Source organism: Rhinopithecus roxellana, chromosome 9 (genome assembly GCF_007565055.1).
Source record: "Rhinopithecus roxellana isolate Shanxi Qingling chromosome 9, ASM756505v1, whole genome shotgun sequence".
Lineage (NCBI taxonomy): Eukaryota > Metazoa > Chordata > Mammalia > Primates > Cercopithecidae > Rhinopithecus > Rhinopithecus roxellana.
The window spans coordinates 141,973,500-141,989,341 of NC_044557.1; the positions used below are offsets into that span (position 1 = coordinate 141,973,500).

Consider the following 15,842-nt stretch of genomic DNA (forward strand, 5'->3'; position numbering starts at 1 on the left):
TGAGAAAAGGGAAAGTTGCTGTTGCTTTGGGAATGATGCGGAGTGGAGAAAAAGAGCAGCCAAAAGAGGCTAGTCTTGAGAGAAATCACAGTGTCAGTACAAGCAGGAAACAATAGAAAAACATTAACTCCAGAGATCCTGGAAGGTGCCAGCAAGGGAGGTTAGGTTTCCCACTGTAGATGTGATGGAAACATGGTTTCCCCACCAACTTCAAGGCTTTAGAGCATTCAGGTAACTGACACTTGTACTGTGTAAGTAAAGTGCGTATGTGTATTCTGACAATTTACATGTGAAATAACTGTCACTCTGTTTTCTAATTGAATTTCAAGGCTCCATTTCATGGGCTCAGGGAAATCTAATTCTCCACTCATTTCAGCGTATCAAACAATTTTGAGTCTCTCTCCAGTCTGGGGGTTGCATGGGTGGTGTGAAGTTGGTATAATGTCACTACAACTGTCTATTCTTGCTCTAGTCACTGGGACCTCAGCCTCAGGGACTACACAGATTGCTGCTGCACCTTCCCCCTCTTCCTTTTCAGCAATGTGAGGGAAAACATCACATTCTTTTGATTTCCCACCAATTCATCCTCTTTCCACCCAGGCAAATTGTGAGGAGTGGGAGCTGCTCTGATTTTAATCTTTTTCATCTGTTGTTTCTAGTATTGCTGGCTGTGACAATCCTCGGAGGAAATGCATGCCTACCTCTAGTGTGAATGGCGAAAAACAAAATCCAGTATGTAAGAAAATATATGGTACAGTGGCTGGGCATGGTGGCTTGCGCCTGTAATCCCAAGGCTTTGGGAGGCCGAGATGGATGGATCACAAGATCAAGATATCGAGATCATCCTGGCCAACATTGTGAAATCCTGTCTCTACTAAAAACACAAAAATTAGCTGGACATGGTGGTGCACACCTGTAGTCCCAGCTACTCGGGAGGCTGAGGGAGGAGAATCGCTTGAACCTGGGAGGCAGAGGTTGCAGTGAGCCGTGATTATGCCATTGCACTCCAGCCTGGTGACAGAGTGAGAGTCTGTCAAGAAAAAAAAGAAAGAGAGAGAGAGAGAGAGAGAGAGAAAGAAAGAAAGAAAGAATGAATACATGGTACAAACTAATACCTACAAATATTCAGTTTCACGGGCTTTATACCCTCCCTTTCTATTAGTTCAAAATAGTACTCATAAAATAACCATCCTGTAAAGTAAAGAAACTGCATTGTCTTCCATTGCTAATTTCTCCTCCGACCTAACATTGATTATCTACGAACTTAAGTGTTTAGTGCTCTACATCAGAGGTCAGCAAACTATTGTATCGCCCACTGTCTAAATTGGACCCATGGTCCATTTTAATAAAGTAGTTGAAAAAATTCACAAAAAGATCAATATCTTGTGACCTGTGAAAATTATATAAAATCTAAATTTCAGTGTCTACAAATAGTTTTATTGGAATATAGGCATGCCCATTTGTTTATATACTGTCCGTAGCTGCTTTCATTCTATAACTGCAGAGTTGAGAAGTTGCAACAGACGGTATAGCATACAATGCTGAAAATATTTAATATCTGGTCTTTTACAGAAGACATTTGGTCAACCTTGCAGGGGAACCAGCCCGCTATACCACACGCGGGTTCTCCCCTTCCTGGTGGAGACGAGGGAATGAGAAAAGAAATAAAGACAAAGACACAAAGTTCAAGAGTTAACAAAAGTGGGTCTAGGGGTCCATCGCAACCCGGAAACTGCGAAGGCCCTGAGCTCTGGATTCCACTGATATTTATTGAGTACAATTCCTTTGATCCTATAGGCTGAGGGTGGGCAGATGGTGGGCTGATCATAAGGTGACCATGGGGAGAGGTGGCAGAGGGCGTAGCGTGCGTCATCAGCAAGTTAATATTATTTACTATTCCACTATGTAAGCTAATACTCTATGTTTAACTTACAGATAATCATCAGAGTCCAACTAAGTGGTTAACAGAACAGAACAGGACGTGAAAGCAGACAGCCCGTCAGACACAGGCCTGTGCATCAAAGGGGCGGTCCACTCCCAAGCACCATCAGCAGAGCAGCAGAGCAGCAGAGCTCTCTGCCTCTGGGAAGGAGCGGGAGATATAGAAGACTTCCTCCTTATCTCTACCGCTGAGGACTTCTCCTCTTTTACAAGCAGCCTCCTGCAGTTCCCTTCTGGGGAACGGATCCGGGGTCGCTTCCCTTCCCACGAGACCTTTGTTCAGGGACTCAAGCGGGAGGCTGAGCAATAAGCAAGCTTTCTCGCTTAGAGGCTCCACACACTTCCCGCGGTTGGTTGTTCCACTCTGTGGTCAGTCAAGCAAGCTCACCGCCTGATTCTTACATTGTTGGACTAAGCACAAGCTAGTCTTATGGTTCATGACTATATTAATAAAGCACTATTCTAAAGCATATATTGTTAATCCTTAAACAGGCACACTGTAGGCCGGCCCTCGACCGCCTTGGCCCACATCCAAGTCCCTGTTTTGACCCGCATTTCCCCCACTTTTTAAAAATTTAAAATAGCCATCGCAATCATAACTTGCTCGTGGTTTTGATTTTCCTTCAGGAGCCGCTTTCCGCATCTGCAGATAAAACAGACAACATAAGCAGACACAAATTAAAACAAAATTAGCAATGGCAGAGCTTCCCAGAGTTTTAATCCATTTGATAGAACTGAACTCCAAGAGCCCATCTGTGGCTCCAGCAAACATTTCCACTCCAGGCAACACATTTAAGTGAGCCTGTGATGCTGCAAAAATCTGTTCTTTTAAGTTAGTTATATCCAGGGTTAGATTATCTTCTCTTCCTTGTAAGTGGCGTCGGACCTTTTCCCACTGATGTTTAGTAACATTATAAAAATAAGGAGTAATACAAAAATCAGATGTATTCCAATCACATTGCATTTGCACACGATGCTCTAAATTCATAACACGATCTTCTACCCAGGTGACCGTTTGCCTCAAATCATTAATTTGATTGGCCAATCCCTGATCAATTTTTTCCTGAGAATTCCATAATCTAGTGGATTTTTTCTGTCAAGCGTTAACATAATGAGCAGTTTGAATGGAAGAATGCAAGGCAACACCTGCCGCAGCTGTGGTGGCGGTGACAGCAATCAAGACCATAATCACAGCAATTAAAGTAAAAATAAATCTTATTGTACGATTAAGAATCCCTTTTAAAACTCCAGTTATTACATGAATAGAGGGAGAAGCCTCCCAAGGCCTGTTAAGAGTAACTGGAATCCAAACGCCCCCTTGGGCTTGGACCAGCAAAATGCTATTCCTCATATCAAAAGAAGAATCAATACAAGTAAACAGACGGCAATTGTCACAAGTAATGTTTTGAGAGTCAGGTAAAATATGAGTTTTCCAACAACTAACATGTAAGGAGGTTTAAGACAACTTTGAAGAGAAATAGACTGATTAGACTGAAGAAGCATGGTAAACAGTGGCTTATTACCTCTTGTTCCCCATGATGCTTCCCCTTTCTACACTCTCATTCGTCATAAGCAACTTTCACAAATCTGGATGTTCTGGACCCATGACTGGACTAATTATCTTTGCCCGGGGAGGGGCAGTACCTTTACCTTCCCATTTCAATGGATATACTGATTCCAATCTTCTAACTAAAGTGGGGGGATTATTGGGAGTTTCTCTATGATCTATGATGAAGGAATCCTCAGCACGCCCAGCATTTTGTCCGGTGCAATTTCTAGCAAAGGATCCTTTGGGGGCCCAATCTATAATTGTTCCATAAGAATCATTTTGCAAAGCTACTGCACCATCTGCTACACAACCCTCCCAAGTAAGAATCTCTAGTTTTTCTGACCATTTTGGATTTCTTTTAGGACAAGCCAATCCGTTAGGTTTGTAATTTTTGACTTTTAAATTTGACCGAAAATAACCACCCCCATAAGGTTTTGCAGTCATGATAGGTCGGAAAGATATTCCACTCACTACGTGATAACTAGGTTGGAAATGATTATAAGGAGGTACGTAAATCATCCACCTTTGTATTTGTGATGGTAAACATCCAGGAGCAATTCCTAAACAAATTGGAGCGTATTCATACCTCACTGTTAACATTCATCAACATGCCCTCCTCCTCAGGCTGTACAGGACAGCGATCATCAGCCGGCCCAGGCATCCAAATACTATCATTTGTATAAACTTCAATAGGGGAATGCATCCAAGTAACTGGCCTAATTAAAGGAGGAAGTGGAACATAAGCCAGTATGTAAAATTTTGTTCAGCCCAGACAGCAGGGAGACTTACCGCCACGGTAATTACCATTAAAGCAGCCAAGATCATATTACCCGGGGTAATTGCCAGTTGTTTCTCCTTTAGGCTGTCCTCTGCCATTTGAGTCAGCTTCTTTATCTGTCCTCATGTCGGTGGTGTAGCCTGGCCAGTCTTCTCCATCTTCTGTTGTTTCTCTGAGACACTCAGCTTGGCCATCCTTCTCAGCTCCGGAAAGGACAGGTCGGAGGGACCAGTCTTCCTCCTCTTTCGATTCTTCCCTTTCTTCTGTCCGGTCAGTGTAGCGTTCACTGTTGAATTTCAAATGTCTCTTGGGTATCTAAGTGGGTGTTTGATTGTGTCCTGGTGAAACACAAGTAAAACCCCTCCCCCAGGTGATAATTTATCCTAATTCCCAAGTTTTAGTTCTGATATCCTTCCACTAGATCGTTTTTCCTTCATGTAAATTAACTTTCTGTCCAGAAAAGTGTTGTTCAGCTGTTGTGGAGACCTGATCTCTGGAAATGTTCAAAAAATTTAGAGTCAAAAGGGCTAATTGTAGCTGCCTATGGAGTGTGGTATACTCCTTACTACTTCCCCCTTCCTTTTGTTTTTCTAATTGTGTCTTAAGAGTCCGAATAGCCCTTTCTACTATGGCCTGACCTTGGCAGTTATAGGGTGTTCCTGTAGTGTGTACGATTTTCCATCGCTGAACAAAACTTTCAAAAGTTTTACTGCAATGTCCTTGTCCATTGTCTGTTTTCATTTTCTGTGGCACACTCATGACTGCAAAACAAGATAATAAACGTCATTTTACATGAGCTGTACTTTCTCCAGTTTGGCATGTAGCCCAGATAAACGGAGAAAAAGTATCAACAGTAACATGCACAAGAGAAAGTTTTCGGAATGATGGGACATGAGTCACATCCATTTGCCAAAGAGCATTTGGTTTAAGTCCCCAAGGATTAACTCCAGGTTCTTGAGTAGGCAGCTGTAGCACCTGGCATAGTGGACAATGTTGCACTATGTTTTTAGCTTGTTTCCAGGTCAATAATGTTTATTTTTTAATCCAGCAGCATTTACCTGAGTTAAGGAATGGAATTCTTGAGCCTCTGTTAAAACAGGTGTCACTAATAAATCTGCTTGATTATTTAATTGGATTAAAGATCCTGGTAAATTTGTGTGAGCTCGAATATGTGTAACACAAAAAGGAAAATTTCGAACTCTAACTGCTTGTTGAAATGAACTAAACAAAACATTTAGCTGATCACCAGAAATATATTTTATTAAAGCTGTTTTTACCATTTTTGTCGCCTGAACTACATAGGCACAGTCAGAGACAATATTAACAGGTTGATCAAAATCTTCCAATACAGATATAACTGCTGGTAGCTCAGCTCTTTGTGCAAAATGAAACTGGGTTTAAATAACCTTTTCTTCTGGTCCTGTATAAGCTGCTTTTCCATTCTGAGAGCCATCAGTAAAGACAGTTGCAGCTCACTCCAAGGAGACAGAGCTAGTTATTTTAGGCAAAATCCAGGAAGTCAATTTTAGGACCTGAAAAATTTTTGTTTTAGGGTAATGATTATCTATGTGGCCAACAAAATCAGCTAAATTTGACTGCCATTCTGATGAATTTATAAAGGCTCGTCGAACCTGTGCTTTGTTTAAAGGAACTACAATTTTATCTGGATCAGTGCCAGTGAGTCTATTCTTAAATGGGCTTGGCCTATAAGAATAGCTGTTTACAGGTTCTGGAGAGGATGTGGAGAAATAGGAACACTTTTACACTGTTGGTGGGATTGTAAACTAGTTCAACCATTATGGAAAACAGTATGGCGATTCCTCAAGGATCTAGAACTAGATGTACCATATGACCCAGCCATCCCACTACTGGGTATATACCCAAAGGATTATAAATCATGCTGCTATAAAGACACATGCACATGTGTGTTTATTGCAGCACTATTCACAATAGCAAAGACTTGGAATCAACCCAAATGTCCATCTGTGACAGACTGGATTAAGAAAATGTGGCACATATACACCATGGAATATTATGCAGCCATAAAAAAGGATGAGTTTGCATCCTTTGTAGGGACATGGATGCAGCTGGAAACCATCATTCTTAGCAAACTATCACAAGAAGAGAAAACCAAACACCGCATGTTCTCACTCATAGGTGGGAACTGAACAATGAGATCACTTGGACTCGGGAAGGGGAAATCACACACCGGGGCCTATCATGGGGAGGGGGGAGGGGGGAGGGATTGCATTGGGAGTTATACCTGATATAAATGACGAATTGATGGGTGCTGACGAGTTGATGGGTGCAGCACACCAACATGGCACAAGTATACATATGTAACAAACCTGCACGTTATGCACACGTACCCTAGAACTTAAAGTATAATAAAAAAAAAAAGAAAAAAGGAAATAAAAATATTTCTAATGCTAAAAAAAAAAAAAAAGAATAGCTGTTTGATCTAAGTAAATTGAAAAAGTCCTAGTCATACTGTGGGGTAAAAACGACCCTTCAACCAAGTCAGCATCTTGAATAATCACTCCTGGAGAGTAGGAGAGTAGGAACACCAAGAGCTGTAATGGAACACTGGGATCTATTCTACTGACTTGAGCACTTTGAATTGTTTCCTGAATTATTCTTAACTCTTCAGTTGTCGCAGGACCTCAGAGTTCTTTTGCTATGTAAATTTGGATCCCCTCTCAGCAAAGCAAACAAGTTAGACATCACATAAGTGGGGATTCCTAAGGTTAGCCTTATCCAGTTAATGTCTTCTCATAATTTTTGAAAATCATTTAAAGTTTTTAAGGACTCCTTACGAATTTCTACCTTTTTTTTTTTTTTTTTTGAGATGGAGTTTCGCTCTGTCGCCCAGGCTGGAGTGCAGTGGCCGGATCTCAGCTCACTGCAAGCTCCGCCTCCCGGGTTTATGCCATTCTCCTGCCTCAGCCTCCCGAGTAGCTGGGACTACAGGCGCCCGCCACCTCGCCCGGCTAGTTTTTTGTATTTTTTAGTAGAGACGGGGTTTCACCAGGTTAGCCAGGATGGTCTTGATCTCCTGACCTCGTGATCCGCCCATCTCGGCCTCCCAAAGTGCTGGGATTACAGGCTTGAGCCACCGCGCCCGGCTGAATTTCTACCTTTTGAGGCATAAATGTTCTCTCCTCCACCTTCATTCCTAGGTAATGATAGGGTGTGGTAGTTTGGATTTTATGTGGCACTATAGCAAGACCTGTAAGCCCCACCATTTCTTGTAACATAGAAAAACATTTGATAAGTCTGTCCCTGTTTGTAGCAGCACATAAAATGTCATCAACATAATGAATAATGTAACAATGAGGAAACTGATCCCGGACAGGCTGAATGATCTTCTCAACGAAAGTTTGACAAATTGTAGGACTCTTTAACATTACTTGGGGTAAAACTTTCCACTGATACCCAGTAGCTGGTTCCTTATTATTTATAGCAGGTATTGTAAACGCAAATTTTTCAAAGTCCTGGGGATCCAAAGGAATAGTGAAAAGACCATGTTTCAAATCAATTATTACCATCGGCCATTCTCTTGGAATCATGGCCGGGGATGGCAACCCTGCTTGGAGAGCCCCCATCGGGTGAATGACTGCATTAACTGCTGGTCAACATGCACCATCTATCGGATTTTTTCCGAATTACAAAAACTGGGGAATTCCACGGTGAGAAAGAAGGTTCAATATGTCTTTGTCTAATTGCTCTTTTTGCTAGTGAATGTAATGCCTCCAGTTTTTGCTGAGGAAGCAGCCACAGATCAACCAACCCAGGTTTTTGAGTTTTCCATTTCAATGGGCTTTGGAGGCTCAACAGTGGCCACACCTAAAAAGGATACCCAACTCCTTTTTGGTCAAATTTAACTGAAGCTTCAATTGGCTGAGTTATTTCATCCTCACTCTTTCCTAATCTTTTTCCAGGAGTATACCCCATCTTAGTCATCATGCTTTGACTCTCTGAACTGTAAATTATAGAGGGAATGGTGATTTCTGTACCCCACTGTTGTAACAAATCTTTTCCTCACAAATTAATGGGAATGGCAGTAATCATAGGTTGAATGGCGCCCTCCTGTCCATCTGGTCCTAAACAGTGTAAAATTGTAACACTCTGATAAACCTCAGATGCCGTGCCTATTCCAATTAAAGCCATAGAAGCTCTCTGTTTGGGCCATGTTTTTGGCCACTGATCCAGGGCTATAATAGAAATATCAGCGCCTGTAACGACAAGTCCTTCAAAATGTTTTCCCTGAATCGTTACTGTGCACAAAGGTCTATTTTCAGAAACTTGATTTACCCAATATGTTGCTTTTCCTTTGCTATCAGTGCTGCCGAAACCACTTTCTCTTTTTACTGTACTTTCTCCTACTTAGGTAATAACAACAATTAGAAAATAAGGTAATAACAAGTAAGCAATTCTATTTCCCGGGTTTGCACTCCAAAGAATACTAGAACTAATAACCAACTGAATTTCTCCCACAAAATCTGAATCTATCACTCCAGTATGAATTTGAATTCCTTTTAAATTTAGACTAGATCTCCCTAAAACAAGTCCAACTGTTACCTCAGGTAAAGGTCCAAATACTCCAGTGAGCACCTTTTGAGGTGGTTCCCCTGGAAGTAGAGACACAGCTCTGGTTCATCATAAATCTAAACCGGCGTTCCCTGTTGTAGCTGACATCAATTGTGTTACTGTGGTGGTTAGGCTAAAGGTATTTGTGTCCCTGGAGGGATTAAAGGCACTGGTGCCGACTGAGGGACAAACTGCTGGAGAGGGAATGCCCCCATTTGGAGCGGGGCCTGAGGCGGGCCCCTCTTCCCATTTCCCGATTGGGGCTGCAACGGGTGGCCATTTTTATCAAATTTGGAGTGACACTGTTTAGCCCAATGTTTACCCTTCTGGCACCTGGGACATAAGCCAGGTGGCTCCTTTGTTTGATTAGATCTAGATTGTTTGATTTGCTCTTACATTCCTTTTTTGTATGTCCAAACTGACCACAGTTATAACATTGCCTGAAAAGTTTTTCATTGGGCCTCCCACCTTTAATCCTGCCATGGCTTGAGCCATTATCATAGACTTATGCATGATTCCACTAATTCCATCACATGCCCTGATATACTCATTGGTACATCAGTTTCCACCGGAAACTTTCCTTTCACAAGGCAAATAGCTGATGGCCATTCAGGGTTGGGATTTTCATAAGCCAGTAATTCTACAATCACCTTCCTGGCACTTTCATCTGTAACAGCCTTCTGAGCTGCATCTTGAAGACGAGCAATAAAATCGGGATATGGTTCTTTTGAGCCTTGTCTGATAGAATTAAAAGAGGAATTAAGTAGTTCCCAGGTCCTGAATTTTTTGCATGCCCTCAAGCAACAACTGTGAATTTGTTCACAGGCATCATCCTGAAGCAGTAGTTGCTGTTGTACAGTTTCCCATTGGCCCCCAACTCCCAACAGTTGTTCAAGTGAAATGGCAACAACAGGATTAGCAGCACGGTTTTTTCGATCTTGATTTTGAGCCTCATCGGTTCACCAAGTTCTAAATTGAAGAAATTGGGAGGGCGAAAGAGTGGCTTTTGCTACAATCTCCCAATTGTCCGGGGCCAATTGCTTCTCCTAAGTCACTGAGTGTAATAGTGATCAGACAAAAGGCGAATTGGGACCATACTGACCAACAGCTGCTTTGAGATCTGTAAGCAGTTTGAAAGAATATGGTTCCCATACCACCTGATGGGCACCATCCTGCTGCTGTGGGGGTTGCAAAACTACTGGAAACTGCTGGGCATTGGAATCTCCAGCTGCCCTAGCCTGCCGATAACCATTTGTAATGGTGATTCATTGACATTAGGTGGCAGCGCAGCCTTTTGCTGTTCTGGTGCTGCAAAACGTGTTCTTGATTCCTGAGCCCCTAATTTATCCATTTGTGAAACAGGGTAAATTTGAGATTCAAACCTCAAGGTTCCAGGTTACATTGCCTTATTGGAGGCGGCTATTCCAGACGATCTCAATGAGGAGCTGACGATTCCTCAAGGCCCTTCTTTGTTTTAAACATATTGGCATAAATAGCTTCTCTATTTTAGGAGCAGCTGGAGGTCCCACATGCTCCTCAAAAGAAATTAAGTCATCTCTAGGTTTGCCTGTGCTTTCCACAAAATCTTCTTCATTATCCTCTCCTCCTTCGTTTTCCTTTGTATTTATATTGGCAGCAGCACCGCCTTCCTCCGCTGGAATTCTTTCTGCTGGAGGATAAACCTCGTTTTCCGTTTGAAACGGTTCCAAGGCTGCTTTAACGATAGCACAGTCTGACCAGACCGTTAGAGGAATAAGTTTTCCTTCCTTATGAACTTGTTTTAAGGCAATTCCAACCTGTTGCCAATCTTTTAAATCCACGGGACCTTGTTCAGGAAACCAAGATACTGCTCTACTGTTTGAAACAGAGTAATCAAGTTTTCTATGGTAGCCTTTATTTTCCCCGTCTTTTAGAGGAGTTTGACAAAGTGTAAGTAAGCAGAGTGCTTACTTTCCGATTGTCACATGGTGTCCCTGGAATACTCTGAGTGCACAGGCTTACTGCAAGGCCGACCACACGTTCTCGGGAGTCCCTCCACAGACTGGTCTCCGCAATGACTACGCTCAGGCGTAACTTCACCTGGGTACAAGAAGCCCACGTTGGGCACCAAAGATGTAGGAGAACCAGCCCACTACACCACATGCGGGTTCTCCCCTTCCCGATGGAGACGACGGAATGAGAAGAAAGATAAAGACACAAAGTTCAAGGGTTAACAAAAGTGGGTCTAGGGGTCCATCGCAACCCGGAAACTGCGAAGGACCTGAGCTCTGGATTCCACTGATATTTATTGAGTACAATTCCTTAGATCCTATCAGCTGAGGGTGGGCAGATGGTGGGCTGATCATAAGGTGACCATGGGGAGAGGTGGCAGAGGGGGTAGCATGCGTCATCAGCAAGTTAATATTATTTACTATTCCACTATGTAAGCTAATACTCTATGTTTAACTTACAGGTAATCATCAGAGTCCAACAAAGTGGTTAACAGAACAGAACAGGACGTGAAAGCAGACAGCCCGTCAGACACAGGCCTGTGCATCAAAGGGGCGGTCCACTCCCAAGCACCATCAGCAGAGCAGCAGAGCTCTCCGCCTCTGGGAAGGAGCGGGAGATATAGAAGACTTCCTCCTTATCTCTACCGCTGAGGACTTCTCCTCTTTTACAAGCAGCCTCCTGCAGTTCCCTTCTGGGGAACGGATCCGGGGTCGCTTCCCTTCCCACGAGACCTTTGTTCAGGGACTCAAGCGGGAGGCTAAGCAATAAGCAAGCTTTCTCGCTTAGAGGCTCCACACACTTCCCGCGATTGGTTGTTCCACTCTGTGGTCAGTCAAGCAAGCTCACCGCCTGATTCTTATATTGTTGGACTAAGCACAAGCTAGTCTTATGGTTCATGACTATATTAATAAAGCAATATTCTAAAGCATATATTGTTAATCCTTAAACAGGCACACTGTAGGCCAGTCCTTGACCACCTGGGCCCACATCCAGGCCCCTGTTTTAACCCACAAACCTCTCCTCAATACCAGTGTGTTTCACCCACTGTCAGGGTTTTACTTGTTTCCTTATCTAGACTGGGGAGAGTCTTGGATAGACCGGCCTGCCATCCAACTTCCTTGGTTTTTAGCCCTGGGGATAATTTAGTTCTTCTGGTAAAGAGAGGGCATTCTCTCTCACCTGGTTAATCTGAATTCACACGTTTTGCTAGTTCTTCCCTGACTTTGGGATCTTTCTCATGGAAGGAGAAACACAATGTGGAAGCCTTTTTATGGTAAAATAAAAATTATAAGGCCGAGGTGGGTGGATCACAAGGTCAGGAGATCGAGACTATCCTGGCTAACACGGTGAGACTCTGTCTCTGCTAAAAAAATACAAAAAATTAGCCAGGTGTCATGGCACGTGCCTGTAATCTCAGCTACTTGGGAGGCTAAGGCAGGAGAATCACTTGAACCCGGAAGGTGGAGGTTGTAGTGAGCTGAGATTGTGCCACTGGACTGCAGCCTGGGAAACAGAGCGAGACTGTATCTCAAAAAAAAAAAAAAAAAAAAAAAATTATAATATATACAGCTGTAGCTTTCCTACATAATGCCATGAATTTAATGTGGATCATTGCAACCCCAATCATGCCGCATACTCCTCTGCTAGTCTGTATGGATGCATATTGCAAATCTAGTTGTCACCTGCAGCTCTCCTTATTTCTGTGAATAAAAACTTATTTGACCCAGAAACCATCTTTTATAAAGTCACTCCAGATTATACCCTATAACCACGACAATTGTGAGTCCTTATTTCATATCATTTAGTTTTGACTAACAGCGTTTTAAAAGTAAAAGGTGAGGTTTAATGTTCATGCCTTTCTAACATTTTTCCTATGAATTGGGAAACAAAATCTGTATCAGCCCATATTTCCATATTTTTGGAACTCCCTCACCTAATTATCCAATTTTTCTACTTAATTACCAACATATATCTAGTTATCTAGTTCTGGTTTAACGGTTTTGGTATAGGGTTGGTTGGAAACAGGGAAAAAGATATAGATTATTTTCCTTGTAGTTTTTAAGAATTGTTACTCATATCTCTTGTTTAAACCTCTCCAACTTGGTGTGTCTTGGGAAGGAAGCAGTTTACTCAAGATTTTACTACCTGATTGCAGCTTTGACCACATTTTCAGTGAATAGAGAAGATGGTATAAAAACACACATACAAGAAAAAGACAGGAAGAATCATGTAGTAATCACAACTCTGTAGAAGTAAAGCCATGTGAAAACTGATGAAATGCAACTATAGATGAAACTGTCAGAATCGCAAGGTTTATATTTATTAAATGAGTGATTTTTGAAAGAAAAGAACATAAGTTGGTTATGAAGGAAGGGGCAGTTTAGACTGTTATAAACGTTAATATTGTATGTCGACAGCAGTAATTATGTATTTTTAAATCTAATAATAAAGAATCCAAACTAGGCAGTAATGAGAGATGTTCTGGTAATTAGATATAGGGGAAACAGAGCAAGGCAAAAAGAGCCTTGAAACATAACTGATGCATGTGGATTTGATAGAATTAGTTGATATAATTATATAATGGCTGGTTGATTAGATTATATACATCATCTTTTAAGTTTTTGAGCAAAAGAGTTACGGAAGAAAAATCTCCCTCCCCAAACTCCAGAGGATGCTTGGCAATCAATGCCAGGAGGCATTTTTGGTTTTTACAATGGGCAGGGGTTTGCTCTAGGTATACAGCGTGTAGAGGCCAGGGATGTTGCTAAACCTCCTGGAATGCACAGGACCGACCCCATAACAAGAATCACCCAGCCCAAACTGTCACCAGTACCAAGGTTAAGAAACTCTGGGCTAAATTAAAAGATAGAGAAATTAACAGAGCTAAAATTTAACCAAAAGGTGTAAGAACTAGGTCAGAGGCCTCCAATGACTCCTTTGTTTGGCATGACCAATCTCTTCTTCCATTAAGTTACCCAGAAAGCCAAGTCATATTTTTAAGGAATATGCAAAAATTAATTTTACGTATTGCTTTTAATAAATTTAGGGTTTATACCCATTAAAATGGATGAATCGGTGAAACACAATGATGAATGAAAAAAGCAAGTCAAGCAAAAATATATTCAGTATGGTATCATCTATATAAAGCTTGAAAACAAGCAAAATCAAACACATTATTTAGGGATATCCATAGTCATATGAATAAAATGAAGGAATTACATTGAATTCCGGATAGTATTTATGCCTACAAAGAAAAACAAACAGTTTGAAGAAAATGTGGCAGGGAGTACTCCTTAAACATTTTGATTAAGTTCTTTTTTTTTTTTTTTGACATGGAGTCTTGCTCTGTCACCAGGCTGGAGGGCAGTGGCACAATCTCCATTCACTGCAACCTCTGCCTCCCGGGCTCAAGTGATATTGCCCTGGCTCAGCCTCCCTGGGATTACAGGCTCGCACCCCCACGTCAGGCTAATTTTTGTAGTTGTAGTAGAGGCGGGGTTTCACCATGTTGCCTTTTCTCAAACTCCTGACCTCAAATGATCCAACTGTCTCGGGCTCCCAAAGTGCTGGGATTACAGGCATGAACCACCTTGCCCGGACACATTTTGATTAAATTCTATTCAAGGTTAGGTTGTGGGTTCTTGAGTATTTTGCTCATTATTATACTTTATGTATGTATGTATGTATGTATGTATGTATGTAGAAACAGTCTCCTTAAGTTCCTCAGGCTGGTCTGGAGCGACTGGCCTCAAGTTATCTTCCAGCTTCAGCTTCCCAAGTAGCTGAGATTACAGGCGTATAACGCGCCCGGTTGTCAATATTGTACTATAGAGTTTACATGTATGTCATATATTCTTTTGGGTGTATCAAAAAATCACATAATAAAAACAAATAACATCCAGTTATAAAGTAGCGTATTGGCCCTGAAGATTTTTCCTTTAAGTTCTATCACCATCTGCAGGTTAAAATTAGGTATTGCAGAAAACTTGTTTTTCAAAGGATAAAAAGTACAAAAGGTTCGGTTTCTGTCACACACATGCTTACAATCCATTTGCGGATAAGGAGCCTACAGATTAAAGAGATAAACAGTATAGTGCCAAGTTTTTTTTTTTTTTTTTTTTTTTTGAGACAGACTCTCGCTCAGGCTGGAGTGCAATGACATGATCCGGGTTCACTGCTACCTTTGCCTCCTGGGTTCAAGCAATTCTCCTGCCTCAGCCTCCTGAGTAGCTGGGATTACAGTCACATGCCACCATGCCTGGCTAATTTTTGTATTTTTAGTAGAGGCGGGGTTTCACTATGTTGGTCAGGCTGGTCTCAAGCTCCTGACCTCAAGATCTGCCCACCTCAGCCTCCCAAAGTGCTGGGATTACAGGCATGAGCCACTGTGCCCGGCTGTGTTATCTTGTAAGTACCACCTGGTTAGTGTCCTACCACATATCAAGAAACAGAAATAGTATTTTCACATCTTAACAACTGATTTAGTTTACGTTAATAAAAATTTAAATCCCTTACTTTATTCATCCTGCTACTACCTTAGGCCAAGCCTTCATTACTTCATGACAGGTTGGCACCTGTTCTCCTTGTCTTCTCTTCCTAGTCTTTACAAAACATTGTCACTAGATTGAAGTCTTCAAATAACCATTTCATTACAGCATTGCCCTCTTTCAAAGTCTCAAATGGTTTCACACTACTTGAAGAACAAAGCCCAGACTCTTTAGATAAGTAATTGACTTTCTATAGTTTGGCCCCAACCTGCTAATAAACCTTGCCTTCTCCCACCTCCCCATCACTTACCATATGTAAATCCTCTACTTCAGCCAGTCTGCTTGTTGTCCATTGCTTATTCTGGATGTGTGGTCTGTATTCTTAGCATATCCCACTTCCTTGAACATCATTCTGCGATTTGGAACTTCCACCCCCTGCATATTTAATACATGTGTTAGGTTGTTCTCTTGAATGTGGAAAACTGAAATGCAGTTTCAGTGTTTA

At 41.8% G+C, this 15,842-nt stretch overlaps 1 long non-coding RNA gene across 1 annotated transcript; it reads right to left on the reverse strand.

Annotated features, from left to right (window-relative positions):
• Positions 1 to 1,688: 1,688 nt before the first annotated feature.
• LOC115899582 lies at positions 1,689 to 5,368 on the reverse strand. The gene is made up of 2 exons (XR_004059231.1): positions 4,280 to 5,368; positions 1,689 to 2,584 (listed from the first exon to the last, which is right to left on the reverse strand). It is a non-coding gene; the product is annotated as an uncharacterized LOC115899582 (long non-coding RNA).
• Between the last annotated feature and the right edge of the window lie 10,474 nt (positions 5,369 to 15,842).